The sequence below is a fragment of the Chiroxiphia lanceolata genome, chromosome 7, assembly GCF_009829145.1.
Source record: "Chiroxiphia lanceolata isolate bChiLan1 chromosome 7, bChiLan1.pri, whole genome shotgun sequence".
NCBI lineage: Eukaryota > Metazoa > Chordata > Aves > Passeriformes > Pipridae > Chiroxiphia > Chiroxiphia lanceolata.
The window spans coordinates 11,002,995-11,019,036 of record NC_045643.1 but is presented as its reverse complement, the minus strand read 5'-3'; positions in this window follow the sequence as shown (position 1 = coordinate 11,019,036).

Here is a 16,042-nt window from a genome sequence, read left to right as displayed (position 1 = left end):
GGAAAGGCCATTCCATGAAGCACATAAGTATCAGGAGAGCTGAAGCTCATCGTTTAAGAGAGCGTATTAACAGAAAACTCAGATGTTTAGAAAACTCTCCCCTGAGGTTTTAAAAAAAATGTTTTCTAAATATTGTTGCATGCCATAAGGTCTTTCCCCCACTGCCAGTTGCTTCTCCAGTGCTTGGATGGGAGTCATGAATTCACTGGCAGGCTGTGCAGCAAACCGCCACTTCCAGCTCCTGCCACCCATCAACTGGCCCTTATTAGAAGAGATATGGCAAGTGGTTTATTTGCTGCCCATATGGCAGTCCTTATGGGATGGATGTCAGGGGAGATCAATGCCTGCCAGGGGGTCGGCCCCCTCTGCAGGCATCACTCTGCCCCCTGACACCCCCTCCCCATCAGAAGCCTGCCTGTGCTGAGCCTCCGCTCCCCCTGGCACCTCCCTTCTGACCTTCCTCGTCTTTGACATAAAAATAGGGGCTGTGGGGTAAATCCCATCAAAATCATGACCTGCTGGGGTTCTGCTCCCCGTCGGGTTTCCTCATCTGCAGAGCATCGCTGTTGACTGGCCACCAGCATGGACCCTCTGTTAATCCCCTTCTCCCAACTGTTTTCTTTGGAGAGGCCATGGCTCCTGTGGTTGCTGACAAAGTTTCTTTGTAAACGTCCCGTGGGCTGTCGGTACCTCCTTCCCCAGCCCAGCCAGCAAGGAGGGCTATCACTAATGTGTGTCATTCATCAAAGCAAAATTACATGTGTCCCAAAAAAAAAAGGACAGCATGCAGACAAATTACAGCATGCAGCAAATTGCTTACTTGCAGAGGAAAAAAAATACAGCCCTCTGTTTTTCTCCCCTCCCAGAGGTAGGTGTTTAATTCAACATATTAACACTGAGAAATCTAATTATAGCTGCAGGACAGGGGAAACCCAATTGCAGCGCAGCACAGCTTTTGCCTCAGCGGGTGGGTGTGGTGTGGCCAAGCCATGCCACATCCCAGCAGGGTCAGCCCGTGGCCTGTGCCGCACTGGCCGGGCGAGCCCCCCACACTGCACCAGGGACCTGGCATGGGGAGCAGCCCTGAGGCCACTCTGCAGCCAAAGCACCTGGGGCCACAGGGGAGAGGAGATGCCTGTGCAGAGTGGCATGCTCAGGCCAATTTTTTATTATTTTTAAGGGTTGGAGGTTTAGATTATATTTTTAAGTACCTTCCTGCATTGAGGGACACTTCCTTTCTCTCTGGCTGCAGCTGTGCTGTTCTGGTGTGAGCTGAGACTGAGGCTGGGGAGAACGGCTGGCCACGTTGGTGAGCAGCTGGTGCTGGGGAAAGGGGGGCTGGAAGGGGAACCCCCAGCCAAGTGTCAGCCACATGCCCTGGGAGCCAGCAGTCCTCCCAGAACTCTGAGGCAGAGCCTAAGTCTGGTATGTCCCTGGCATAGCACCCAGCACAGCTCCTACGTGTCCAGAGGGAAGGGTGAAAGGGGCCTGGCCCCCAGCCACCCTTGGTTCCCACCTGGCTGGCCCTCCAAGAGCACCTGGCAGATGTCTGGTCCCTGGATTTTACCTTTCACATTGCAAAAGCCACTCTTACATAGTTAATTGATTTTCATTAATCACAGTCTTCTCATCTACTTGTTTATATTCTTCCCTACTTTACAAATCTGATCTGACATCTGATTTACAGATTTCAGAAATTAACCTCTGTCCAGTGTTTCTGTTTCAAGGCATCTCTATTTATTTACATTCCTGTCAAGTGCCTTTCAATAGGAGTGAGTTCTACTTTTGGCTAGCAGAGGAGCCTATTGTTTTCCATGGAAAACAGTTTTGCCAGTGGGGTAGAACCTGAATGGGTAACTGTGGGTCAGAATATAACACCCTTACTGGAGCTCAGCAGCACTGGGCTGTAAGGCATCACAGATGGCTGGGCTGCAGTGCAGCCCCATGGCAGCTTGGGCATCCCAGACACCTGCCAGAAAGAGGGAGCTAATGACAGATCCCCCTGCCCCAGCTGGCCCCTGCACCCTCAGAGCTGCACCCTCCAGCAAGGCTGCACCCTGGCACTTACATTTGGTTTGCCACAGCAACCTGTGCGCTCCTTGATCAAACTGAGAACAGCTGCCTACAGGAATAGGGATTCTGTATTTCTCAAGCAACAGATAACCTGGCAATGACAATATTTTCTTATTTGTAAAGGATAGTGTATGCATTCTTACTGAGGTACCTCAGAAATAATGCTCTCTGGCTCACTCCATGTTCAAGAGCTACTGTCTTTTATGAAGCATCATACAAAGGGCAAGAGTAGCTTCTCTTGTAGTGGCTGCTGTAGACCTTGCAAAGGAAAATAAACCACAATTCTTTATCGGAATGAAGAAAAAGAAAACGAGGGGGGGAGAGCGAGGGCATGAATGCACCAAGGATTATAGTTAATTTTGGAGTGGCCCCAAAATAATTGCCTCTATTTCCCCTGGTGCTGCAGGCAGGAGGAGAGTTAGGGAGTGAGAACTGGTGGGTAGTACCACACAGAGGCAGCAATCCCCACGTCCATGCTAACAGCAGCAGCACAGACCTTGCAGTGCTCAACCTCCACACCAGGTAGCAGAGGGCGAAACAGCCAGGCCGGAAAAATAGCAAACATGTTTTTCCAGAAATAATGTTGAAGGGTTAATGTAAATGCAATAAAATGTAGCGTGGTATTACCAAAGATGGTTGGTATCAGACTAATGTTGTTTGTTTATTTAGTGAATGGTTTCTCCAAAGCAATGTCCTCCATTCCCTTTCATACAAGACCCCGTGGGAAATTATAAGATAAACAGGTGATGATGAGAACTGGTACGGGAGCTGCAGGGTGGGCAGGGGCAGTAAGCAGAGCAGAGATGGTGACTCTCAGAGCAAAGACTTTATACATTTTGTGGGGATGTGTAGCATGAGAGGGTAGTTACTTGCCCAGTTTCTTAAATACCCCTCTTGGGACCAAACCGTCTCTGTATTTTAGCCATCTACCTTGACAATGTCCTGATGAAATTTGCTGGGAGGGCAGAGTGGGATGTGGTACTGGAACAGCTGGATGGCTACAGGCAGAGTTGCTGCCTGGAAGGGAAAGCAATGGTCATGCACTTGGGAACTCTTAATTACTTCTGTTGTTAGCTGGGAGTGCATTGGTCAGGAAGTATGTAGGGGCTGAAAGACCTGGCTGAATTAAACAAGCTCTGAGTAAACCATGAGCCTCACTGGAAAGTTGGAAGGTAGTGATGGGGTGTGTTGGTCTGGACAGCCCCAGCAGAAGCAGCACCAAGCAACGCCATTCAGTTTGATGTGAAGGTGGCAGATAATCATCCACCTTCGCAGTGAAATTGTGGGTGGCTCTTACCACCGCAAATGAGCCTGACCCCAGAACAACCTCAGCCCTTCCTCACCTTTGGCTGCTCTCACTGTCAAACCACATTAGAGCCAAATGGCAGGGGGGAGAAAAAGCCATAACCTGCAATAACCAACCTGAAATAGCCCAGAGGACCTGTTGCTGACCTCATGGGCTTCCTGCAAGTGTCTCTCTCCTGCTGTAGTGTGGGTGGAGGCCAATGCTGATAGCCCTATGTGCCACCTGCACCCCCAGGCGCCCCAAGACACCACCTCATCAGCAGGGTGGTGGAGAGCAGTGCATCCAAAATGCCTCCTGTGATTAGGGACCTGCTGGCTAAGCCTGTGTGCCCCCAAAGGCCAGGTCAGCATTTGGTTGCCCTGTGGTTACAAACCCAGCCTGTGACCTTCCCGCCATCTGCTGTCCGGCCTCGCTGTAATGGAGGGGTTTCTATTCTTGCTGAGCTGAGTCCACTGGCGCTTACCCATCCTGTAAACAAAACCAACCCTCTGGATTTCAGCAGACATCAAGGATGTAATTTAGTTTCTTAACAGCCTTGCTGAGGCTATTTCAGTGTGCATGCTCCGATGGTGGCACGGCGCTCCCTACCGCCTCGGCCAGTGATTAGGCAAGGGACAGCAGGATGAAAGCCTGGCAGGACATGCTGATGGTCAGAGACTTCAGCTGCAGGAGGGCTGCTGCATTAGTCTTGCTTCATTACAATTATCTCACTTGGATGATTTCCTTACCTTCTCTCATAGTTGCTGTAAGGCCATCCTACCAAGCACAAGCATATTGGTATTTCATGTCCCTCTGAAAAGTGAGGGCAGGAGGTGGAAAACGTTGTTTTCCTCTCAACCAGGTTTTCCCCACAGCAGTTTCCTGTTAGTGGTTTAATTGCAGCCCAAGCTCTGAACATTTTTTCTGTGCTGGCTGTACTTTGACATGGTGTTGCTGCATGACATACTCCTGGTCTCGGTGTTAATGCATCTTCAATCATTGTTTGTAAATATCAAATAGGATGCACTTTGGTTTCAGGCATTTGCATTAGTTTGGTTTTGGTCTGCAGAGCAATACATGACTGTCAGAGCAGTGGGGCAGAAGGACGTAACCAGGAATATATATCCCTTTTGGGTACTCTTTAAAAGCAGCCAGGTGGCTGTAAAGGGAATCTTTCCTCTTCATAAAATACTAGAGGCAAAAATTAATATCTTGTCTGCATTTTGTGTCTCAGTTGCTCCCTCTCCTTTCCACTGACCATGAACTGTGCAGCTTATTTACGTGCAGCCACTGGGATTTTGTCAGTTCAGACACCCTTCGGGAAACTGTTCATTGCCATAAATCCAAAGGCTCTGGTAGAAGTCTCTTGTAACCAGATGAAATGCCATCACCTTCATCCCAAGGCTGCCATGGTGCTGCAGTCTTGGTCCCAGCACACCGTATGGCCCATGCCATGTCCAGGCAAGGAGGCAGGAGCCTGGGCTTCAGACGAGCAGTGAGCTCCTCAGCTCTCCTCCTCTTGTGCCGAGATGCAGCCTGCTGGCACTTGCCCAATTGCACACTCCAGCACCTATGTCTGAGTCCCCCTGAGCTGAGCATGGGCAGACTACTCAAAAGTAAGGTAAAAATTTGCTGTCCTGGCTGCCTGGGCACTACTGTTTGTTTTGCCTTCAAACCCTTCTGTTTGCAGTGCAGTATTAATGTGAACAGTGGGGTTTGTCCATGGAATCCTTTTCCCTGTTTCCTCCTTCAGTCCTGGATTTTCAGGGACAACTGTCACAACGTGACATTTGAGTGCAGGGATATGGCAAGTTCCCCTCTACAGCGATTCTGATCTTGCCAGCAGCCAGGGACACCAAGTCAATGTATTAAAACTCAGCCCTCTGTAACACTCAGTCTTTAGAAACTGAGCCATTTTCCTCAGTGCTTGCAACTCTCCATACGTGTGCAAACTCATTCAAAAGCTAAATTCTTTCTCTGAATTAGATTGTCTGCCTCCCACTCAGGCAGATACATTAGCACTGACTGTGTAACATCAGCTCGACTCTCTGTATAACATATGAATAAGCCTTTGAAATTTTATATTCTGCCCTGCAGCATTTATCTCATATTTTGATCCTGATTTTTCTCTGCTAAAACGCTTACTGGTCTCTTCAAGTGCCTTGATGGTTTACTTGCTTCTAATTTAAGGTTCATTTGGGACTTGCCAATTTTTTGATTGTTCGGTAACAGTTTGTTCACTTACTAATATACTTTCTCAAACCATGGATTACAATGACTTTCTGAATTTGATAGAGAAAGTGACAAGAGATTTTTTTCACATTTCATAATATGTAGATGTAGTAGTTTATACTCCTGAAGGAGATTTTAATCACTATTTTAATTCTCTGTTTGAAAGAAAAAAAACATTATTTATCTTTAGAAGCAGAAGAGGGTTCAGGGGTAATTTTGAGAGTAGGGTATGATAAGACGCATCAATTAATTAAAATTTTAAAAAATATATTGGCTAGAAAAATTTGTGTTGATACAATATAATACTCCAAAATTAGCGGAGATTTGATGTGTGCCACAGAGCAGTAGATTGAAACATGGTGGTAAAGAATAATGCCTTATGCTTTCAGTAGATTGCCTAATATATTGCCTTTGTGACTAATCTCATGAGCAGTTTGAGTTCCCAGCAACCCTTAAAGGTCAAGAAATAGCTTCTTGGAGTCCAGGAGGGGAGGAGGGCTTTGCTGGCCCCTGAGCCATGGCAGAGCCCTGCTCATGAGGCTGTGGTAGGCAGTGCTGCTGTCTGGGAGTCGCTGGGAACTGCCAGTCTCCAGCTCTGGCAACTGGCAGATCCCTCTAGATTATAATAAATGGCAAACCTCCATCGACTTTGAGCGAGAAAAATATCCCATCTTTTCATGTGCAATGTGGGTAATAATTAAAAGAAACATATGGGTTTTCAGCTGATGTACAGCCACATAAGGATTATCAACGGTGCCATTCCCCCTGTCCGTGTCCCTGCCCCATGGATCTGTCTGCTTATCCAACGGCATCAAAACTCAGCAAAAAAAAAAAAGGCGCCATGCTTCTATTGTGTGCTTACAACTGCGGCGCTACCTTTTTCTTTTCTCAGAAAGAAAACGCAGCCCGCCCTGCAATTAGCAGCAAACCCATGAATACTTTCTTCGTTAACCACAAATGGTTCTTTTCGCGATGAGCGGGCTCACATATGTTCTAAATATGTTCAGTTTCATTAGGCGGCGAAGCGCTGTGGATCTGCTATTTTATTCAGGAAGGCAAACAAGAGCTGCATATGTGCAACATAAGTTGAGGAGAATGGGAAAAACTCAAGGCACTTGCAGAGTGCCTGAGATGCTCGGACGTGATGATTTAATGTGGGATTGCTCCCAGCTTGTTTCCGTCAGCCTTGTCACTAGCACAGATCAGCGTGATCCAACCGGTGATGCTCCAACTGATGATGCTCCTGCCCTTTGCCAGCCTAAAAGTCCTTCAGAAAGGTGGATTTGGGTGCTGCAGGTGTCTATGCTGCCCAGCAGCAGGCCCCCAGGCGAAGGGGCCAACTGCTCCCTGACAAACAGTGACCCTTTCTGAAAAAAGAGTTACCAAAGGAGGCTGCAGCAGGATGTGGCACTGATTGCTGCTTCCCACAGGGTAGGGGGTGAAGCCACCCCAAGCCCAAGCCCCTGCACCGGGGGACAGCTGGACCTCAGGGTGCTGCGGCAGTCCACAAGCTGAGAGAGATGACTAGGGGCTCCCCCAGATTTTCTCCCACTGAAGAAATTTGGAAAAATCAAATTTTTCCATTTGTCATCACCAGGGATTTTATGCTTATTGCTTGTGTGTTTCTCTAGTTATCCGGTCAAAATGTTTCAAGTATTGGAAATGCACATTTTTTTAATAACTCAGAAGCACATTCACTTTTTCTTATTTTTTTTCAAACCATTTTGAACACAGGAAGCAAAGCAGCGGGTTCTTCAGACCTCAGTGTACCTTTTCTGTTTCTCCCCAGAAATCATGATGGACCAGTTTTAATCCACGTAGCAAGTTTATACAGAGAAGCAAATAAAGATTTGTGTAAATCACATTTTTTGTGTAAACACACACAGTGTTAAAAATATTCACACCCCTAAGCGTTTCCCATCACGTGTGCGCTAATGAGTGGATTATGAAATGTGTTTTCTGCGTCTTACACTCGGTCCTTCTGATCTGCTCTCTCCCACCAGAAGGGACCCTGGGGAGGCTGGCCCTACCTGTGGGCAGGGAAATGTTGTGAGAAGTCATAAGAATGTGCACTGTGTCCTTGATCCTTCCCGAGAGCTGGAGTTACTGCATTACTGACGAAATGTCAGGGGACTCGGCATTTGTCGAGGAGACAGTTGTCTCCTATGGAATTGCGACCTGTTGGAGGTACCTTGCAGGGGCTACAGAAGGTGATGCTGACTGGGTGTCTGTCCATGCCTGCAGCCGTGCAGTGCCCTCACTTAAATTGCATGTACAGAGCGATATTCCTCGGAAATAAAGACAGCAAAATATAAACAAACAAATAGCTCTCAGAGGGCCCCAGGAAAGGAGCTGTAAGAAATTAATCTGTTACTATTTGCTGATGGTGTAGAGGTATGTTTTAAATGCCTGATTTGTGGCAGAGAAACAGTTGTAAAGCACCAAATCAAATAAACTAGTGAGAACTGCCTTTGTAGGAACAACAAGCAATCAATAAGTATCCTAATGTCTGCAGCCACTCCATTCATTTTTCTTCCTCCTAAACCCAGGAATTATATTAATAATGTCTTCAGCTGTGCATGGGCTGCTCCGTAATCTTTGTGCAGTGCTACTGAGAGATCTTCACCTCGGCACACCCCAAGCCTGCTGCAAAGAGCTCAGGAAGCATGGAGTTAAATAAGTTTGCCTTTTCCTCCCTCTGAACAATTGGAATCAGCAGTTTGCATTATTTTAAAAATGAATGCTTGGAATCAGCAATTTTCTTTTTCCCTTTTTTTTTTTTTTTTAAGATCTTGAGGCTTTTTTTTATTTAAAGTGGAAAACTACATTAAGTGCAAGGCACTCAACAAAGAAACAGTCATAAAGCCTAAGTATTCTTAGAGTTATAAAATATGTCCGTGGTGGCAATTCTACTGCCAACAATGAAGTTTTAAGCATTAATATGCCTTCATTGCAGTTTTAATGCCTTAATATTGACTCTATAGCTCTTTTGGGTAATTTTGCTTCCTCTGGTACTTGAAAGGTGATGATGTCAGCGTTCTTCATACTGATTCATATGCAGGTTGATGAAGCTGAGTTATTTATTGAGTTCCATTATATTTTCTATAAACATTAGTTCTCAATAAACAGAGACATTTAGCTGAGGGTTTATTTATTAAATAGGTACTGTACAGATGGTTTTGCCACACATGATGTGCTGCAGAGGATATTACTCAGGAATAATCAGCTGTGTTATAGCTTGGCTAAATTAATAAGATGATAATGATGAAATTGATGCTTTTGAGCTAGGCTTGGTAAATGGTTTTTGCATAAACAAACTGATAAATTTGAGAAGCAATTACTTGCTTGTCAAAGATAAAAACACAACAGGGCCCATTTATAGTTAGGTCCTATTTATTTTTAAAGATTGTACCAGATTTTATGTTTAATACGCTGCAATTAAAAAATAATACTTAAATGAAGAATAATAAAAAACTAACTTTCTGAGCTCTCCTTCAAATTTGAAGATGCAGCATTGCTTGGTTAGACATCAAGTAAACTTTTTCAAGGCTTTCACTACATCTAGAAAAAATGTAATTGTTTTATGAAAGATGCTGCCTGGAGTTGTGCAATGCAGACTCTGGCAGCGCTTTTGGTAGCAGTATTTGCTCTAAAATCAAGCTGGATTTCACATAGAGAGACATAGTCTGCAATTCCCCATTTAATGTGGATTTTGCTGCAGCAAAGCAAGCAAACCACACGTGTACTCCCCACACACATCACCTTCATGTACACAACAAAAAATAATTTAAATGGGTGTGTATAGATGTGTGTACCTATGTATGCACAGTGAAGACATTACTTGACTTGTCTACCAACAAACATGTGTGTTGTGTAGTTTTACATACCAGTCAGAGTAGATTATTTGTTTATTTAGGAAAACAAAGGGACAAGTGATGTGCAGCCCTTCAGGTGGTCCTGCTGGCAAGGACCTCATGAGCGTCTGACACTATGTTCTCGGAGTGATAGCAGGCCTCTACAGTGATCATGGTTGGTGGTTTCCATCTGAGGGTTTGAAGGCACCCTGTGAACATGCATTTAGCTTTGTAATGTCCCTGAGGGAGAGGTATTATCACAGCTTGTCGTCACCTCCTCCTATGGGGACAAGCAGCTGCTGTATGCGCTGGTAGGACAGTGATGCTCCTATCAGCTTCCTTTACCTTCTCATGCACAGAAGGAAAGGTTCAGACCTTCAGTTATTTCTCTTTTTCCCTGAAAATTGCTGTGCTCCAGTGGCACCTATGTCTTCTACTTATAAATGCTACTGTGGGACCGTCCTGAGCAGATTATACCTGAGGAGTCGTATGGCCAAACATAGCAAGCCGTACAGGCATGTCCTAACTTACAAGTTTCCATACTTTCTGACACAAAAGGCTTTTACTTATAGCCTTAAAGGGCTTCTGCTCTGTGAGGATGTAAAGCAGTAGTAATGTGTGGGAGCAGTCCAGCCCTGCAGGAGGGCACAAGTCCAGCACAAGCAGGAGGTCCTGCTTGCCCAGGAGGACTTCCCGCCTGGAAGTGGCATGGCATCATCAGGAGGTTTTGCAAAGGGAGTGGGCACAGAGCCCTTCCTCCGGCTATTTAAAATGTCACACCATGAGCAAAAACAGATCCTTCTTTGAAATGTAACATATTTTTTTAGGAAATTTGGTCCTGAAGTAGTAGTGTAAGGTATTCTATGAACTTATGTGAGCAAATACTTCGTATGTTTTTCTTGCAGCTGTTTGTAAAACGTTTAAGGTCTTATGCCAACCTGAAATTCTTAGCAGGGACAAGCAGGAGAGTCATTCTCTCAGACACAATGCCAACAATGGCTACATAGAAGAAAATTCATAACATGTCACAACATCAGCAATATATATAAATTCCTTCACAACCAGACACAGTTTTTGCTGTTACTTCAGGCTGATTACCTGAATTATAGATATTCATTGTAACAAAATTAAACAAGGTCATTGGGCTAGCCTTAAAAACCTGAAATGAAGTTGTCTACAGTACTTGTGTCAAAGGTATGAACCTCATTGATGAGCTTTGCCCTGAGTCTGGGTGCTGACCTGTGGGGTAGCAGAGCCATCAGTTGACAGGGTGGCTGGAGCAGCAAGGCTCCTGTTGCAAAACCCAAACCAAGGTGGCAGCCACAACCTTAGCTATGCCCAATTCCCACCCCCCCAGAGGGAGGTGAGTCCCCTTGAGTGCTGCAGAAGGGTGTGGGCATACCCCAGGTGGGAGGAAAGAAACATCTGTCGCTTCCCAGTGAATGTTCCGATGTGTCTGAACCGAGACCTGACAAGCTGTACCCTCATGTAAATGGTTGTGCTTGTGGGATACAGAGGAGTAGGTTTGTGTTCATGAAAATAGTATTAATGTCATTAATACTGTTTATAGACTTTTACAAAGACGTGCTCAGTGGTCTGCAGTGAGATTTGGCATGATGTGACTTTGTGAAAATAAAAAAATACGGTGCAGATCAACCTGCTCAGCTTGGACAGGTTTGCAAGGGACTTCCTTGCACTGCTCCTCCAGGAACAAATTTAGCTCAGTGTGAATTGACATCCCTGCTGCTGAACTGAAATGTTTTTAGCAAGGACATGTTGAGTAGGGAAAGGTGAAGCCATTCCCATGCTGTGGTACCACATTTACCCGGGCTGGGGTCAGTGTGAAATAGAGCTGATGGATGGCATGGGTTCACCTAAAATTGGGTCTTGGCAAAAGACTTGGGTGAGACCTTCTTTGGAAAAAAAAAGTATATTCTTTTGGGCATTGCCAAGGTTCTTGCACTGAGGAGGAAAAAAAATTGGAAAAGTCGATGTCACTTCAGTACTTTCGAAATAAAATTACTTTCTAAGTATTTCTGGAAATTTCATGTAAAAAAAAATTTTAAGGGTTTTCTTTGGTTTTTTTTTTTTGCAAATGCCATGTTCGAAGAAAGTATTTACTTTTAAGTAAAACAAGATTGCTGTCAGTGAAGATTTTCTTCTCCTGCACAGCTTTACAGTACCCAAATATTTTGTTGGTCAGTGAAAACTGAGATAGAATTTTCCCAAAATATTGCTGAAGTTTTTTCTTGCTTTAGACAAGGTCAGTACTCAGCTTTGGTTTTGGTAGAAGTGTCAGCTCGCCAAAAAAAAAATGTACTCTGAATAGAGAGAAATCTGGAGCTGCAGCTGCACAGGACGCCTGTGCTTAGGACTGCTGGCCGTGCCATGCCAGCATAGCCCTGTGCTTGGCCTCTGCCCACGGGGCCAGGGCGGCTGAGCAGCACTTCCTTGCACGTTTCTGACCGTGCTGCAAGGAGCAGCCAAGTCACTTCAGTGTTGTTTGCTGTAACTCTTACACCTGCCTTAAAACCCAGCGTACGGCGGTGCTTTAAAATAGAATCATTCATTATTAATTAGGTCACAGTAAAAAAAATCCTATGGATGCAATCGTGGCCCTAAATGAGCCAATCGCAAATAATGTGATTGTAATGAATTCCAAAGGAATAAATAATGACTGAGCCATTAGCATAAAGTGCCAGTCACAGCTCTGCGCTGCCCGCCTGCCCGCCTGGCACCGCTTCCAAACCCACCCAGCCGGCCGCCAGCCTGGGCACAGGGAGTTCCTGCCACAGGCTGGCATGGGGATGGCAGGGTCTGCTCCACCACGTGGGGATGCAGAGGGGGGTCAAGATACTTTGGTGACTCCCACTGGGCTTTGCAGTGGCATCGATCGGAGGACAGCCACCCCAGAGCCCCTTTGCAGACAAGAAACAGGATAATGTGGAAACATGCAAGAAAATATTTTTGCACCTCTTGCTCTAATGGTTCCATGGTTTGCACAGGCAAATTAGTTAGAAATTTATCTGACCAGAAGTTCAGTGTGGCGTATGTTTATGGTGAAGTCCATCCCTGTGCCTGCGTTTGCTCTCCATCATGGAACAATTATCTGCCCATTTAGGAAATTCAAAATTTGTTTCTATTTTAATAGATGCTCCTAACCATAAACAAAAATTCACATCACTTCTGATCGCAGCGTGCTTAAAAATCTCTCAGAGGAAAACATCACTTGTAACCTTCCTTCTTCTACCCAGGGGATTGTCCCAGGTCTTTCTGGGAAGCCACTGGGCGGGTGGCAGCACCAACCTGTAGCAGGACAGATCTGCACAGTGCTGGCAGTGACAGCACAGACAACTGAGCGAGCAGAGGGCAGAGATAGAAGGAAAATAAAACAGGATGAGGCTGGAGGGAGAGAGGTGCAGGGATGGCGAGGTTCTGGGAGAAAGAGCCGTTTTCTCCAAGCTGCATGGCTGTGTCAGGACAGAGCGACGTGTTGAACACTGCAGCAGGGTAGGGACCAGTGGCTCTGGGGACTCCAGCATGGGGCAGAGCCCTCCATCAGCCTCACCAGGCACCCTGGCATACTAAATAAGTAGGTAGAACAGGTAGCAGGGTGGCGGTGGGACCTGTTTTGTCAGCGTCCTCTTCCCTCCCAGCAGCCAAGCAGACAGGCACGTCAGGTGCTTATGCCCCTCTTATGTCTGCTGTTAAAAAACCCAGCCAGGGAATGTCATTAGAAACAGCCACACCATCTGCCTCTTCCTCCCCTCCCCTTTAAATAAGGAAACACCTTGTCAAACACATCCCACTAAATATCCCTAACACCCTCCCGCGCGCTTCGCGCTCAGCGGTTCACGGGATCGTGCACCATCTGGACCCTCGCACTACATCTTGGTGGCAAGGCCCCAGCTCGGACCCACCGCATGCCCCGTGGCCACTGGAGGGTCACACATCCATGTGGGGCAGCAGGAGCTCACAGAGTTAAGGAAAAGCAACGAGTTCATGGGGAAAAAAAAAAAAAGCCCAGCAACTTCATGTAATGTTGGTAAACGTAGAAATTAACCAAAGAGGACCTTAAACACAGATATTTATTAACATGTAAATGGACTGAGTCAGCAATTAGTCAACAGTCAGCATAATTGAATAGAATATAGTAATGAAATTGCCATTTAATTATTCCCATTTTGTTTAAGGTAAATATTTACCACAATCGTGGGGTTTCCATTGTCTTTTGCACGGAACATCAGTATCCATGCAGATGGTCTGTGTCAAAGTTTCTCAAGAACTTTAAAAGGGCAGGTTGCCACCTCCTGTCCTTGTGTTGGTGTTCCCCGATGCCATGGGTGAGCATGGCCAAGGAGCATTGCCCACTCTCCTGTGCTTCGGATAGGCCCTGTGGGACCCAGTGGCCAGTGCCTGCAGGCCCTGAGCCACTCAAGGTGGTAGCTGCGTGTGGTCTGGGGCTTGCACCGGCTCAGCTCCCTCCCACCCACAGCCCTGCAAACCCAGGCAGTGGCTCAGGCACACATGTGTGCACACACAGCCCCCCACCCCTGCTCACTGACCGTGCAGATGAGTCTTTGTTCTTGGTGATTACTGTGCAGACAACACACTCACCCGGCTGCACCGAGACATTGCGAACGCACCAAGCGATGTGCTGATAAGGGAAATAGTGTGGAGAAGAGCCTAAGGAGATAGAAGAACATTATTTTAAATTATCTTGGACATAAAAAACAAAGTGAGGATTTGGCAACCTTGCAGCAAAACCCTCAAAACCAGTTATTCCTTTTAAATAAAAACAAAAATGAGAAACAGTAACTATTAGAAATCCCACCTGGTGCTTTCTCTGTGTTAATGATGCTTCTTAAATTGCATGTGGGTAAATGGTAATTTTGTCTCACACCATTAAAAACTAATGGAACCCTTGATGATAAGAAATGCCATAGCTAGCTTGTTGGAAAACGTTTAATTAATAAAGTAATAAAATTATTGTAAACTAGTGCAGTTTCACAGAGGATTCAATGGGATATAAAACAGATAAAACATCCTTGAGAGTTGGTACAAGAAAAAAATGCTTCTCTATAAAAAACGGCACTATAAACTTAAGCTGGTCTGTGTTATACCAAGTTAACACAAGCTGTGATGATAGTAAAGGTATTTGGATAAGCCTTTCATGGAAAGTGGCCCGAAAACCTCTTGAGTGCAGACGGGTGTGTTTTCAAGGAGAAGAAGCCAGAGCACCTTCCCCTGTACTGGTGTGGGGCTGAAAGTGATGGCTGATGGGAGCTGCAGTCCTATGAGCCCAGGGGAATAATTCTGATGGTGTTATCGCTGTTATTGGCCTGTCCCAGAACCTCCAGAGTCAGGGACACAACCTCCACTAGCCTGAATGAGTTTGGGGTGAGGCACCATTCCACCCTGCTGCTACAGCCGCTTTGCTGCATAATTTTTGTGAAGCAAGTGGCTGGCAGAGAGTGGAGAGAGGAGGAGTAAGACTCTTTCCTGACCCAGGGAATGAGCCCCAATGCTCCACACAGCTGGTTTTCAGCTCTGTGCAGGTGGCCAGCTGGTGACGAGGGCAGTGGCACTGCTGCCATGGCTACAGTACCAAGCGTTTACACACTAATTACTCAGTGCATGTGAGTGGCATCCCAGCTGCTCCACAGGTGAAAAGAGTTGGAGAGGGACAAGCATGGGGAAAAACACATGGGGAGCAAAGACTGGTTACCCCTCATCCTGCTGCTGACCCCAGTTTGCTCTTCACATCTTCCTGGAGGCATTTCCTTGCAAGCTTTGGAGTTGGTCTCCTGTAACTGGGAGACTGTAAAAGAGAGGCTTTCTGCATGGCATGAGCTGGGTCAGGTACCTCTGGTATGTACACACCCATGTACCAGAGCCTGTAAGTCTCCATTACACACACACCTCAAAGATTTGCAGATGTTTTGCTTCAGGAGGGGTGTAATCTGCCAGGTGCCCAAACTTTCATTTAGCCCTAAGGCTAAATCTGCACATCTCAGTGACAAGCACCATCAACTCTATTCGTGAGTGCTCAACCCATGGCGATGGGAAACAGCAGGAAAGAACAGCTGGGAGAAAGGCACACACAGGCAGGTCCTGGATTTTGGGGTGTCGTGAGAGCCAGTTGCAGCCCTGGGCACTTGGCAGCCCCTGTGCAGAAGCAGTGCTGCTGGGGCAGCAATGCCAAGCAACACCAGCACTCTGTGATGTGCCACAGACAGACCTGGAAAGGTTTGGGACTGACATGGGCCAGTATTTTTCCAAACCACCAATGACATTTTTCTATAAAAAGCTGAAAGTGTTTCTGTAGTGGGCTGGCATGCCTTCTTTCCTCCCACATCAGAATAGTTGAGGCTCACACTGGGAAATGAAGGACGCTCTGCCATGCTCCTAGTGTGGATGGTTTCTTTTACCAAGGCTTTGTACAAATACCATCACAACCATGGTTTCTGTCTTCATGTAAATAAAATAAATGATATTGCTGTATGTACAGCTTGTGCACTGCTGTACCACAAAGGTTAATTTTGTGTTCCTTAGTTGCTTATGGCCTGGTTGTGATAAGGGTATGGTCAGACCTTAC